The 15,207-nt window shown below is 49.3% G+C and overlaps 1 long non-coding RNA gene across 3 annotated transcripts; it reads right to left on the reverse strand.

Moving 5' to 3' along the window:
• Positions 1 to 4,722: 4,722 nt before the first annotated feature.
• Positions 4,723 to 10,018, reverse strand: LOC149857351 (uncharacterized). 3 transcript variants are annotated; one of them, XR_016444184.1, is made up of 4 exons: positions 9,966 to 10,018; positions 8,732 to 8,840; positions 5,877 to 7,813; positions 4,723 to 5,454 (listed from the first exon to the last, which is right to left on the reverse strand). It is a non-coding gene; the product is annotated as an uncharacterized LOC149857351 (long non-coding RNA). The 3 variants fall into 3 exon arrangements; XR_016444185.1 differs by lacking the exon at positions 9,966 to 10,018 and having other exon boundaries at positions 5,877 to 6,508; positions 7,548 to 7,813; positions 8,732 to 9,045; XR_016444183.1 differs by lacking the exon at positions 9,966 to 10,018 and having other exon boundaries at positions 8,732 to 9,045.
• Positions 10,019 to 15,207: the final 5,189 nt, after the last annotated feature.

The following is a 15,207-nucleotide window of genomic DNA, read 5'->3' on the forward strand; positions in this document are numbered from 1 at the left end:
CCTGACGAGCTGTTTGGTGTCCATCTTCATATGTAGTCAAACAGGATATTTCTCCTCTGATTTATTTTGTATGATGTTGTCATGATCATGTTAACCGTGGTGGACAAAGCCGCAGCAAAGTGTATTTCTGCTCTTGGGTTCCCAGTTTTAATCCACGAATAATGATCAGCACACTCCCGGTCAGGAGACAAGTCAAAGGCAAATAAGGTGTACCCCAGAGCAAACTCCTCCCGGTTGATTATCAGGGCCTGGTCCTTCGTATGTTTACCAGCTGTCTGTACCAGCTGCATGTATTCTCCCACACAGTTAGCATTCTCAAAGTCTGGTTTTATGGGGCTTTGTCGGGTTTGTTCTCCATTGACGCAGAAGGCCACAAAATTAATATTGTAATGTTTAAAGTTAAAGGGGTTTTTAGCATAATTCCCGCTAAAGACATCATTATCCACGAACCCGATGATGATGAGTTTGGGCAACTGCCCCAGAAACAGATTCTCGGCTGCCAGCAGGAATGCTAAACACTTTCATACCCACGCGGTCTATGGGGTATTTAGCGTTGGCTGTAAGCAAGGCCTCTGCGTGGTCCAGTCGGATGCCCAGGGCTACCTTCATTTTTTTCACAAAAAGTGATGCAGATGTGATTTTTAGTTTACATGGGGCAGCCGCTGTGGTGCCCATGAAGCAGAAGGCATCTTTGCTGCATGTCAGCTTAATTTTCACATCCACACCATTCAGCAACAGTTTTTCTTGAAAAAACAAATCGTTATGGAGATGACCAAGCAACTCTATCTTTTTGCTCCGGTCTGTCAGGTCTGCCCGTCTCCGAAACCCCTGATTATTGCCATCCCACGCGACCGTTTCATGATGCCGGGGGGTATCTTTGTAAAACAGGCCAGCAGAAAATTGGGTGGCAAGGGTGTCATCGCTGTAGTTGAGAACCAATTCGATGAAGGCTCGGTAAGGGTAACAGTTGTTGCTCTGGCTTATGAGACTGTCTCCCAGGGTGACATCCAGCTGACTGAAGACAGAGGCTAGCGGGTAATTCACCAGACCCACTGCTGCCCCGGCATCAAGATCAGTTCCATCGCCTTCTACAATCTTGCAGCAAAGGTACAGCAGCGTATTGTTCAAATCCATGTAATCTTCGCCATTCCCAGCTATGAAAAAGTCAAGGGGGCTGGACTCGGTAATAGCCAAGAGTGGGAGGATCTCAACATAGAGGCTTTTCTCAATGCAGGTCTGCATAGGGACTATTTGAAACACATCCAGTTCGGATTTGGCACATTCTTCAGACCCGCAGTGAACAAAGGCCATGGCGGTTAAAATATATTTCTGTTTCCTCCAGGAGAGCACCCCTTCTTTCTCCCAGGCTGCTGCTTGGTTTGTCTGGCTGCCCTGTTGACTTACCCTCTTCTTTTTAAGGGGTTGAAGAGGTCCTGCACGTCCGGAGTCTGGTGCATCTCTCTTTCTTTTAAGGCTCTTTCTTTGAAAATACATGAGGCCGGACCCCTCCTGTTTTGCTGGCTTGACCACCTTATCTAGGACAGCTCGGGAGACATGACCGATCACATCTCTGGCTATGTTTTGTGCTGCATTTTTAACGTGGGGCTTAATAATCTTCAGAGCCCTTCTCAAAAGTGGAACGGCTTTTCTAAAGAGGCTCAGAAATATGCCTCCCACACCAGCCCTGTACATCATGGGCACCCCGATATCCGGGAAGACCATACCCAGCCTGGGCTTTATAATAATTTCTGTACAAATTAGGGTCCCCATAGGTTTTTACCATCACCATCATACTTTTACTTATTTTAAAATCTCAAAGTCTTCTGGGGGCATAGGTGAAGCTTAACGATCACCGTACCAAAGTGAAATGAGACATGTTTGTTCTGATCTGTCCTTATTCCAATGCTGATTGTGTCAATGTGGTGCTGACTGATGGGGAAATAATGCGGTTGTCATATGTGATGGTGACAAACTTGCTGTTGCTCCCACAGACAGGGACGCAGCGTAGCAAAGGTACCGAAAACTCCCCAACAAGTTGATGTTCCACAGTGTCCATGTAGACATACAGTGAATTGCACCGACTGGTAATATCAGCTGGGAAGGGTTGTTTTTTAACAGACTCCAGGTAGCATTCCCAAAATATAGGCTAGCTCACCATGCATATAAAAACCATAAGAGTTATCTTTGGATTTAAGTCTCACTTTCCCCAACGCTTGGTCATAGTGCATAACTAATTCAGGCGGAGTAGGATTGGTGGTAATTTTATTGTTCTTAAGATCCAGTAACTCTGTGATGGTTGTATAATACCCCTGAGACAGGATTTTTTAGTCCCATTTAGTTCATAACCTTTTTCAAGCCTCCCTTTGGTCCTAGACACCCTCACATGGTCTCCTTTTTTCAACACAGGTGCTGCTGGGTTTATTTTGAAGTAGTCCCTGTACATGGCTTTCCACACCCGTGGAGAGTTTGAAAAGTTCACATCAACAGGCCTGGTGCGGATAGTTCTGTGAAAACTGTGGTTGTAGCTCTTTATAAACTCTGATGACACATCAATATGGCGAAAGGTGTTGCAGGCTGTAAAATACCTTCATGTCTTTGCTTTTAATGTTGTGTTAAACCTCTCTACCACCACCGCTTTCACTTCACTATGCGTCACAAAATGGTGAATATTATACTGTTTTAACAGCTTGCTTAACGACTTATTTAAAAATTCTTTTCCCCAATCAGTCTGTAATTTTTGAAGGCATACTTTGATAATATGTCTATTGCTGTTAAGATGAACTTAACCCCACCAAATCTGTGCTTGGAAAACTGCTGCATATCCTCCAAATCTGCCTGCCATTGGGCATCAATATCTGAAACAACAGTCTTGTTTCTTTTAAAACGTCTTCTTGCCTGTTTGTGTAGAGAGTAAATCCTGATCTGAAAGGCAAGCGGCTACCCCGCTTCTGCTCAGAACCTTATTCTGCCTTTCACCCTGCCAAAACTGCCAGCTTCACCAGGAGAATAATAAACTTCTTTTAACACAGCCTCCTGTGTAGCCATGTCTGGTAACTGCTTCCCCCACACCTACCCCCACGCTAACCCCCGCATGGTGCATTCAAACGCTTGAGGACAAATTTAAACCATGGGACAAAGATGCCATCTTCCAAATTCTCAATGTCTGCTTTGGGGGTCTGGGCGATAGGTCACAACAGTACCACATGATCTAGGGTGGTTCTTGCAGCATGAGGGGTTGGGCTTTGGGGGCCTGCATGGGCTGTCCTTCTGTTGTCATGGACCATGTGGTGTTGGTGTCACACACCACGTGACTGGGGGTGGGGGCGGAAGTGCTGATGTCATGCACCACGTGACTGGGGTCAGGTGGCAGGGCTGGTGACGTCATGCACCATACAAGGGGAAAGGGGGTGGGGCCAAGGGGGCTGGACTTCCGCCCCCGCCCACCTGTCAAATTTTCATTGAAGGGCAGTGAGCCTATATACTACTGCTGATGCATGATAAAGTGTGGTTAGCTTTGCTGACGATTTCATCACACTGACATGTTCATCTTGGAGTCCACTATGACTCTGAGATCCCTTTCTGCTTCTGTCACTGCCCAGCCAGTAGGTGTGCTGGATATTTTTGCACCCTAGGTGCGGCACTCTGCACTTGTCCTTGTACTGCATGGACAACATGCACCTTGTGTTACGTGTGTTGTATGTTAGAAATGTGAGAAATAAAGATACTGACTCTGCAAGTACAAGGGAGGGCGAAATTAAATAGTAAACTGATGGTGCTGTAGTTCCATTCATTTTAGTTGAAGAGTTGATCCTAAATTCTTATTCCCTTTTTAATTAAATACTTGGACTGGTAAACACAGAGCTGCACAATGGCCAATAATGAGGAAACTGGAGTAGTGCTCGTAGTAGTAGTAATGCCACTGCCAGTCTTGGACATTAAAAAAATCATGAATCAGTTTTTCCCAAACCAAATGATTGGCTTAAAAATGATGATAGAATTTAAATTAGAATAGACTTTGCCTATGCCGCAAGGTGACTAGTGGTATGCCTCAGGGGTCAGTACTCAGGCTAGTACTCTTCAACATTTTCAATAATGATCTGGATTCAGATGTCAGATGCAGACTGGCAAGTTTGTGGACGACATTACACTACACTATTGGGGAAGACGTATCGGGGGATGCAGCAAGGGACTGGAGATGCTCTGCTCACCGGGGTGCCTCTTGGGGTAACAAGGAGCAGTGGTCACAAACTGACAGAGAGCAGATTTAGGCTAGATATCAGGAAAAACTTCTTCACAGTAAGGATGGCCAAAATTTGCAATGTGCTTCCAAGGGAGGTGGTGCTCTCTCCTACCTTGGGTGTCTTTAAGAGAAGGTATCTAGCTGGGGTCATCTGACCCTAGCACTCTTTCCTGCCTAGGCAGGGGGTTGGACTCAATGATCTGTTGAGGTCCCTTCCAACCCTAGCATCTATGAATCTACGAAAGCGGCAGAACTGTGCCATAGACTTGTAAGGGGAGATTTGCAAGAAAGACTGCACCCCAAACCCTGAGAGCCCAATCCAAAACTATCCCAGGAAAAGCGGCAATACTGCACGAAGGCGGGGGAAAAGGTTTTACATTTGAAAGAGGGCAGTTTGCAATTTCTCAGGCTGAGCTCCCTCTTTGTTCTCCTGGGAACAAAGGGCCTTTCCTTTGTAAAAAGTTCTCCCTGTCCCCCAACTCAGCACCACTATTGCACTTGGTCTGAGCCTATGCTTGGGGTTTGATTTTTGCATTGCACACCACCCACGCCCACACCACGAGCAGAGATTTTGGTGGTCCTTCACAATTAGGGAGCCAGACAAAAAGGCAGGCTAACATGAGGCTTTATTGTAAGGAGCACCAACACAAGTAGTGTTGAAGCCATTAGTCTTGGGCTTCTTTGCCTTTATGCCACCATCAACCAGAACAGGCGCTGGCTTGTGCCCCTCGCTGACCTCACTATGGTTGGAGGAACAGGCTCAAATGTAATGCTCCTGGCTACCTCCTGGACAGACATAAGCCAAGTTGAGCTACTTTGCCCTTTCTGGGGTGAGAGCTGTTTTTTAATGCCATACTTCGGCAAGCGCTGCAGCATATCAGAGATCAACTCATGTGTCTTCTGGAATTCCACGTGGCACTGCATGGCCATCTCCAGAAATTGGCCCATGTGGTCTAGCAGATTCTCCAAGAAGCCAATTGTGTTGTCTGCGATTTGGTTCTCCTCGACCTCATCACACTAACGTGACTCCCAGACTTCATCCCACCAGCCATCTGCAGCTGACACCTGGGTTCGTGATGCCTCAACCAAAGCCTCCATCATGCTCTCTCAGGACTGTCGCAGCCTTCGGCACATATCTCTTGAATGCTCTGCTGTAGTGAAAGCTGGGGTTCAAGGTTCAGGGGCATGTGCCCAGCCAGCACTGGGTGTGGTAGCTGATAAACAAATGAAAAAAGTGTTCATGGTTTGGTCGCATTTCCTTCCCCCAAGCATTCAAGAGGATGGTGACAAACCTCCACCACCCCTTCCCCCTGCAGTAGAACAAAGCCTGCAAGAGTGCAGCACCATTCACATTCCCCAAAAATTACAAGTCCCCAGTTCAGAGCCACATCCCTGGCTGCCACTGCCCGTGTCAGCTGCAAACAATTAAACCAAAGCAATGAGTTTGGTGTCTGTTGAAACACCCTCTATTTACCCCCAAAAGAACATGGAGTATACCCTTCATCCACCCCCAAAAGACCATGGTGACCCACCTCCAGCGATACATACATTTCTCCTCCCCCCACAAAAAAAATCCAACCTGCACAAACCCAAGCAGTTCCTGCCAATGGCAAGAGGCATATTCCATGATACTTACAAGTCATCAGTTGCGCATCTTGTTGGATCTTAGGAACAGAAACTGAATCCAAACTGGTTTCCTCCTCCTCATCCTCTGATCCTCATCTGTGCTGGTCCATCGAATCGGGGTGCACACTGGGGTCAAGGTCAGGGTATACGCCTCTTGTTGGGAGTCCCTGTCATCCAGGACCATGGAGCAGTCTCCCCACTGCTGCAACATGCTTACAGTTTCCCACTCAGGACACTCAGCATCTGCTTCTGTCAGCATGCTCTCCAGCACAACAGTCCCAATAGACTGAAGACAGGTTGCCTTGCAGGCATCCTTGGAGAGAATGACAGACAGCTGGTCGTAGAAAGGAGCAATTGTGAGCCCTGCCCCAGAATGAGGGTTTTCATTCTTGGTATGATGAAATGCATATCTTAGGGCCTTGATCTTGCACTGACAGTGGGTCCAGTCCCGGTTGTGCCCTCGTGCCTTCATTTCTTTTGCAATGGTGGTATACACGGGCTTATTCCTCCTACTTTCCAGCTAGTCTATAATCTTTTGCTCCAACCAAATGTTGATTAAGTCCTTCAGTTCTTCCTGGGTCCAGCTGAGGCCCTGGGTGATAGAAGCATCAGCCTCCTGCTCTGTTGCTTGGACTTGTTTTTCTGAGACATCAGGAAGCAGTTTGAGGTCAACAGCAAACAACAGATACAATTCCTCAAATATTAAATATAAATCAACAGCTGATGCTTCTAAACCTAGAATATTTAGGGTCTTTCACAATGGTCAGTATATCCCAGAAGACAATTGTGGCTTTGCATGCAATTGCTTCTACTGGCAGAGCCAAGTTTGTTATTGCTGCATGCAACTAGAGAAGCACAGACTCTTTTTGCTGTCCTTGCAAAAGTATTCACCTGATACTGGCTCATCGTGACATATTTGTAAACATAAGCATTCTGTACTGAGGATTCTCAAGGCTTTGTCTGGAGCCAGGAGAGTTATTGCACGTCAGTCAGACTTTTTGTTGGATGAGATCACTAACCAAAGAATGAGGAAGCACATCCAACACCTCTGCTCCATTTTCTGGATAAATTGTTCTCAGGTGTGGGTATTCCTTGATACTGTATAAGCACTGGGCTGTGCAAAACAGCTGTGTTTCGATTCGGTTTTGGGTTTAGCCATTTTGGAGGATGGCAATTCATATCAGTGTTTTGGATCACTGTCCTGTTTTGCTTCAGCTGAATCTGCTTCAGAGGACCAGCACCACCCTGCTGTGTGACCTGGCTCAACAGGCAGCAGAGCTCTGCACCAGGGTCTCCTCACCACCGCTGCCCACCTCCTGCAGCCCCACGTCACCAGAGCAGCACGGGGAGGGCAGTAGCAGCGAGGAGACCCCCAGCACAGATCTCTGCTCCCTGCACAAGTCACGTGGCAGGGAAGCAGAGTACAGCTGTTTCCCTGCTGTGTTTCATTTCAGAGATGTTTCTGAGCTTTCCATTTTGATTCAGATTTGGTGTTTTGGGCACTGAAACAGCTCCAAACACTTCCAAAATGAAACGGCTGCCAAAATTTTGCACAGCCCTAATAAACAGTTATCCTGAAGCTAGAACACCATTGTTCAACATAGTAAACACCAACACCCACCACCAAACACAGTAATGGGGAAAGGCTCTGCTGCGTCAACAGTCAGTGCCTCAGGGTTACCTGTTGAAATGCAGATAAGAGGTCACCTGCAATAGTAATCAATTGAACGCAGCTAGACAGAGCTCCAGACCGCAGCCTCCTCCCCTCCCCCACTTGGTGGTGGTGCTGTGATCTGCTTGCCCTGCTGCATAAGTTCAATCAAACTTGCTTGGGAGAATCCATACAGGATGATGGAGGAGGAACAAATGGAGATTCAGGAAGAAATGTGTGAGGACTGGAAAGCGGAGAATGGAGAAGAACTAAGTGAAGTGTCTGAAATGGAGAATCTGGAAGACATGGATGAGGAGAAACTGTTAATAATTATCCTGCTGCTGGCCTTGGACTTATTACAAAACATGCAGGCACAGCTAATGATGACAGCGCATGCACCGAGTGTCTCTCTCAATGCTTGCTATGCGGAGATGCCTGCGCATACAGGCGCCTAATGAAAAGGCGGACTTAGATATGCGGTGCAGTGGGACAGCTGAGAGGCACGTGAAGAAGTGGAAGCTGAGAGGGCTCTGTGGATGAACCTCAGGAGCAGCAACCGTAGGATCTGGGTCTGCAAGAGCAGCTCAGACTTGTGGGAGTGAATAGTGCTGACCACCTGGAACAATCAGCAGTGGCTGGAGACATTCTGAATGACCAGGGAGACATTTTATCATATCATCTTGATGCTGGGGCCACAAATTGCAATGCAGAACACTAACATATGTCAGATCATCATGAAACTGGCCACCCCATCCAGCCTCTGCTACATCACGAACCAGTTCAGTGTGGTTCCCTGCACAGCTGGGCTGGTGACTCAAGTGGTATGCCAGCTGCTGCAGAACATGGCAGCAAACAACTTTATTTGCCTCGTGAATCCACAGGAAATCATGGATGGCTTCAGTGCCATAGGGTTCCCTAACTCCGTGGGGGCTTTAGATAGCACTCACATCCCAGTGCAGTCCCCTTTGGGAAGGGGGCAGTCATTCACAAACAAGAAAGGATTTGTCTCCGTGATCCTGCAAGCTGTGGTGGACCATCAGGGCTGGGTCACGAACATTTATACTGGGTGGCCCAGCAGTACGTATGATGTGTGCATGTTCAGAAACTCTCCATTGCCTGACCTCGTGGAAAAAGGACACTGTGTACCTGGAGTCCCCAAGGCAGTGATCCGTGGTATTGCCATTCCCCCACTTATAAAAGCAGATGCTGCTTACCTGCTCAAGTCCTGGTTCATGAAGCCTTATGGAGGGCACGTTATGGACTCACAGAAGCTGCTTCTCAACTACCATCTGAGCAATGCAGGATGAATGCACTTGTAGTCGGCTGAAAGCAAAGTGGAGGGTGCGTAACTGCAGGCTCAAGCTGGAGCCAGAAAACATCACGGCATTTATCGTGGAAGCCTGCATACTGCACATCTGTGAGACCCGCAGAGAGGTTTTCAGCCAGTCACGGTCTGATGAAGTGCAAGAGGCAGCGGCCAGACAGAGATGTTAGTGGGCAGCAGCACACAGACCGAGGCCATATGCACAAGGAGAAGCTGGTCGGGTGACCCTTGTACAGGATTACCCGACAACATATTACGGACACTGCCAACTAGCAGTGGTTGTTCTTGATTAAAATAATTATTTTAACTACTTGCAACATAAACCATCTGTGTCTGCCTGCAAGGGTGGAGGGGGCCTGGAGGATGAGCAGGGTATGGGGGGAGGTGAAGTGGGGTGGACTGGGTTGGGGGGGCATGGTTCATTACACAACACCTAGCCACCATGTCCTGCGAAGGGTTAAATAAACCTTTCATTAGCTGTGTGTGGGGGTTAAGCAGATGGAGAGTGAGTGATATGAGCAGCCTGCAGGAGTCCAGTTTTGGGGGGGAAGGCTGGGGGGGCGTTTCTTGCCTAAGTTTTTGGGAGGACCAAAATCATCCTGCAGGTGTCTGCTGTCTCCAGCTCCTTCTTGCCCAATTTCTATTTGAAACTGCAAAGAATGCTTTTTGGAGTAAAGAAATGGTCTCCGTTTACTACACCATTATTGTTTAGTGAGGTGCTTGCTTGCTGAGATGCTGACATGCGTCTACATGCAGAAAGATTGGGGAGGAGGATGGGAAGGGGCGTGGAGTCCATATTCACCACCAACATTGAAGCCTAACCCCAACACCCCACGATTTCACCAACATTTCACAGCACCCACCCCAACATTTCTGCCGCGCAAAGCACACGAGACCGCAGGCATTCACGACAACACCGCGTCACTGGGCAGGGAAAGGGGACGGGAGGAAGCAGCTCCAGTCAGGGGTCCCCATGGAAACCGGCACAGCTGGGGAATGCTGGGAAATGTAGTCCTAAAACGCGGAAAACTAACGACTGTGGACTGCACTATGGTCTCTGCTCCGCCCCCCGCGGTAGTATTACTACACCTTTTAGTTTTGTAGTAAGCGTTCATGGCACACACCTGTTTTGGAAACACAACTCCAACCACTCACCGCCAGCACCAGCAGTCACAATCACCAACGGTGATGTGGAAGAGGAGGAGGAGCCAGGGCAGCACCCACTCCTCTCACCCAATAGAAATGTATATTTCTGATATGATATATATAGTTAAAATACAAATCATATATACATTTGCTTTACTTTCTAACATGGGAAGGTGTAATATGGGACGGAGGGGGCCGGAGGGAATGATGCACGTGGCTTGGCATCAAGATCCCCGCCACAGGGTCGCTTGCTGGACACCAGACGGACCCGGGGGGGGAGGGGTACAAGTGGCAGGGTTTGGGGGCGAACATGGCTTAGTGGGGTTGGGGGGAGCTTAGCGTGAGGCTCCCGGTGGGAGGCAGGGACTGTGGAGGGAGGGGATCAGTAATACTGGGGTATTATACTGGTTTGCTGGTAGCACAAGAGTAGATTGGTATTTGGCTCCCCCCACTGGAATTTACAGGGAATTGCACACCGGGTTTAATTCGTTCGAAAGCCACGTGCACGCAAACACAACCCTGATGCACCAAAATGAACAAGTTTAACATTTTTAATCCTCGTTACGTTAATGAGGATTAAACACTGTGGCATGTAAAAATGCCCAGTTACATTAAAGATTTGGAAGTTCACAATTCATGATGACAGGGGCCATACTAGGACCTTTCTAGAGCAATGATTCACAACTGGGGTCCTGCTAGGCTCAGATTTTGCGTTAATTATAATATTATGATTTTTTGTGTGTGTTTTTCCCTGTTTGATTTTTACAAAGTTTTTCCAGTCATGAGGCAGACAGGGTTCTTTGAGTGAATCTGATATCTTTTATTAGACCAGCCCAGCTTAAATAGTTGGGGAAACAAATGTTAAAGCAAGCCTTAGGGTTTAAAAACCCTTCATCAGGCTAAGGAAGTTAACAAAGCTACAACCTACATCCCGGTTTCCAGTCATGATGTTTTTTATGCACCAGAATAAATACATATTTTTTTGAAGGAGTGCCACCAAATTCAGAATGGTATGGAGGGTGGCTTGAGTCTCAAAAGGTTGAGAACCACTGTGCTAGCATATCTGTCTGAACCACTGGTATCAGATGACCATACTGCTCCTGTTGCCTGTGGTGCCTGTCTGCAGCAGCCTAGGCTGGGCCCTCTGGGCACTTGCATGTGATGGGGGTTTAGCCCTTAAAGCTGCATTCTATGCCACCTAAATTGAAACAGTGGGTTTCAATTAAAAACAGGTTTCCATCACTGCTACAGCAAGCAGCCCAATCCTTTTTTTTTTTTTCAGTGGAGTCTGCCCACCTCTACCATGGGTAGAGGTCACGTGAGATGCCAGTGGGCTAAGTGGTCCCTGAGCTGAGATGGGCCCCAGTGCTTCCCTCCATGGCGGCGGTGGTCCCCAGGGCCACCCAGGTGGGATGCTAGTGAGCCAGGTGCTGCCCCAGCTCGGAGGCAACACACAGCCCAATCCAACTTTTCCCTGACCCCAAACTGGGGCAACACCCAGCCTGCTAGAAGCCTGCGCAGGCAGCCTTGGGGTGATGTCACTACCTTGGAGGGAAGGACTAGGGGCCCCCGCAGTTCAGGGGCTGCTTGGCCCACTGGCAGTTCACCTCCTGGCTGCAGGAGAAGCAGGCAGGCTCCACAGAAAAAGAGGAACAGGGCCTTCACCACTTCTGGCTTTACCAGGCACTGGCTGAAGGCAGACACAGTGAGGGGCCTGATCTTTTTTTCTGTGGAGTCTGCCCACCACTCCCATGGCCAGGGGGCGAGCTAATAGCTGCAATGCATTATTGCAAACTAAACAACATCTGGATGTAGTTTCATTTGCAACAATGTAAGCTTATTTAAAACACCCAAAACTCCTGCACGTGTACAGTGTGATCCCATTAAGCCACACAAAGTGACATTTTCATCATGTAAATGTTAATGGCATGACATGTACAAGCACCCTCTGTCTCTGGGCTGGGGATCATGGTGTCTCTGGCTCTACCCATTCCCCCCTTGTTGATCCAGTTCTGTTGTCTTTGCTCAGTGTTCTTGGCTGTGCTGTGTCCACCTCAGGAATTTCATCATTTCCTCCTGTGCAAGGAGCTGGGCTGTGTCCGCTTTCTCTGGATGGGTAAGGTTCTGGTTGCAGAGTCCCTAGATGCTCATTGCAGTAAAGGTGCCATCTAGGTTCTGGCTTGGTTAGTTCAGGTTTTCCCATCACCACTTTGCTCCCAGTTACTTTCAGCAGGGCTGGGGGAAACAGCAGGAGTATTAGAGACAGCAGAGAGCAGTGCCTTAGCCACACCTCATTTGCCCTCACACCCACTTTGTTCCCCCCCACAGTGCCCAGCAGATGGTAATGCAACCTGGAACTTCTCTGTGCTGGAGGAACCTGCTGGCCATGCAGTTCCCAGCTGGTGGAGACACTACACTGCCTCAGAAGCAGGCTTCTCCACTTGCTTGGGTTGCTGGTATCACCAGGCCAGCAGAGTGCTTCCTTCCTCCTGCAGTCATGTGCCATGTCCCCACCAGGGGATCTTTTGGTCTGGTCATAGGTGCAAGAACTCCCTGCTCCAGCCCAGCCCTTGGTGCCCTCCCTCCCAACTTATGGGTACTGGCCCTTTCACCCTATGCAGAGCCACCTGGGGTGCAACATGTCCTTTCTCCCCTCGCCCCAGGAGCATCTTTCTAAGGTCCTAGTGCTGGGACAGAGTTTGATCTGAACCCAGCAGAGGCTGTGCAGACAGTAGTGGCCATTTGGACCAAAAAAAATGCTTATGACCCTGGGCAGGAGACAGATGGACCAGCCAGACCCTTTTGTAGCATTTGGTACCCGGGGGGACACTGGTGTGGGGAGATGGTGCTATGCCCTCATGTACCACTACAAGGGCAAAATGTGCATTTTCAAGTAGGCAGGCAATGCCAGCCTCCCATCCCTACAGGTCACAGGGTTCACATCCTCTGGAAATGGCTAGCAGGAGCCCAGCTGTTGTAGCATTCTCTGTAGCTTCAAGGTGTCTTTCTGGTGAGTGATGGATGGGCAGTGCTGAGGAGACTGACCTGGTGTCAGGGTCACCTTTCTGTTCTCAGCTTCCCTTAGCTTCCCCCAACAGTGTCAGGATCCTCCAATCAACTGGAAGGGGGCGCGTTCCTGAGTGTGGTTGTAACAGGGCCTAGATTACAGGGAGTTTGCCTACCCTGAGGTTCTCCTTCTCTGCTCTCTCCCTTCTGCATGTCTGCTCCAGTGTTGTATCCAGCCCCTGAGCAACATCTCCTCCGGATTCTGGGGATTCTACTCCAGCTGCTTGCAGACGGTGGCATGTTTCACGCCTGGGGTTGTTTTGGGATCACCTGGGAGACATGACCAGCCTGGGATCAGGGCTGGGAAATGCTGGGTTCCTGAGAACAGGCTGGTAAAACCTTCCCTGGGGTGGGCGGGGGTCCCTGGTGCAGTGGGCTTTGTCACTGGAGAGGCCTCTGCACTAGTGCCCTCAGTCCCTCTGGGGGTCATCAAGCTCCCTTCTGTCTCCCCCATAACCTTAAGCAAATGGCATCATCCTCTGTTACCTTTCCTGCAGTAAAAGACCATCACAGATGCTGCCCCAAAAACAAACCCAATGAGGAGCACAACCTCAATCCCAATCCAGCTCCACAGCTGCACTCCAAGACAAACTTCTGAAGGGCCATTTCCGGTGGCTGGCATCAGAGGGAAAGCATGAGACTCAGGCTCGGTTTATGGCTGTCTCCCCTCCCAACCCCATGCAGTCTGGCACCCACCCCAGGGAACTCCAAGCACTTTCAGGTTTGTACCATGAGCCCTTGGACTGGGCTCTTTTCCCCTATCCCTGCAGAGCTGACGGCACAGGAGAAAGGACATGTTTACAGCCCAGCATGGCACTATCCCTGCTGCAGGACATGGTGCCTGGCCAGGGGCAGCCGTCTTGCAGGGAGTTCCCACTGTGCTGCTTGCCCAAATGAGGACCTGGGAACAGTGGTGCTGTGTTGGGTCTGTTCCCTCTGGGGCTGGCTATGGGGACATTGGCCCTGTCGCTGCTCTAGTCTTCCTAGAAACTGTTTCAAACCTGGCCAGGGCTTCTGACCCTTGTCCCAAGGGGAAAGAATTTTTTCCCTTTCAGTTGCTGTGGGTGTCAAGGGGTTTCTTTCACTTCAGAAACATTGGGTGTTGGCCTCAGCCAAAGCTGGGGATGTTGACTGGGGTGTGCCAAATCTTTGACTGAGGTTTGCCAATGCTCTTGTTGCTATTACAAAACACCCAGAGGTGTCTGGCCTAGGACCAGACCAATTGTCACAGTTGGGATCAAAAAGGGATTTTACCCCATGATCATATTGGCTTGGCCTTTTTCTGTCACAGGGGCGCAGTCCTCTGCCTAGGATCTCTGGGGTGTGTTTATATCAGCCCCTCCCTTCCCTCGCAGTGGCAGGACATTGGCAGGACCCCTGTCCCTCTGCTTAACCTGTGCCAAGTTAGAGGGGTGTCTTGAGGGTGTTGTATGAAAAGGTTACTGGTGAAGCTTCTAAGAGCAGGTTGGACAAACCCTTGCCTAGGATGGTTTAGACAGAGAGGATCGTGCCTGGAACAGAGGGTCTGACTAGATGTGACCTCCTGAGGGCCCTGCCAGCCTGACTGCTCTGTGACTCTATGATCTTCCCTCCCCAGTCTCAGCCCACCCTTACAGAAGCCATGCTGCAGCACACCACAGTTCACAGAAGTAGCGCTCGCACCTGACAGGCCAAGGCACAACAGGAATTAAGCCTTTTCAAGAACTGTGTCACACTGAGGACAGTCTAGATCTATTTGGGATTGTTTGGATAGCGACAGTCCAGCTGGGAGCAGCAGGGTTAGACTAGGCAACCTCTGGAAGTTCATCTGTGATTTCATAGTTTCATAGTTAGTAGGGTTGGAAGGGACCTGAGCAGATCATCAGGTCCGACCCCCTGCCATGGCAGGAAAGAGTACTGGGGTCAAACGACCCCAGCAAGGTGTACATCTAGTCTTGTCTTAAAGACCCCCAGGGTAGGAGCCAGCACCACTTCACTTGGAAGTTGGTTCCAGATCCTAGCTGCCCTGACAGTGAAGTAGCACCTCCTGATGTCTAGCCTAAATCTACCCTCTGCCAGCTTGTGACCACTATTCCTGGTCACTCCTGGGAGTGCTCAGGGGAACAGTAACTCCCCCAATGCCTGCTGGTCCCCCCTGACTAGTATGTAACAGGC

The sequence above is a fragment of the Crocodylus siamensis genome, chromosome 9, assembly GCF_052110815.1.
Source record: "Crocodylus siamensis isolate JL-2025a chromosome 9, ASM5211081v1, whole genome shotgun sequence".
NCBI classification, from domain to species: Eukaryota; Metazoa; Chordata; order Crocodylia; family Crocodylidae; genus Crocodylus; species Crocodylus siamensis.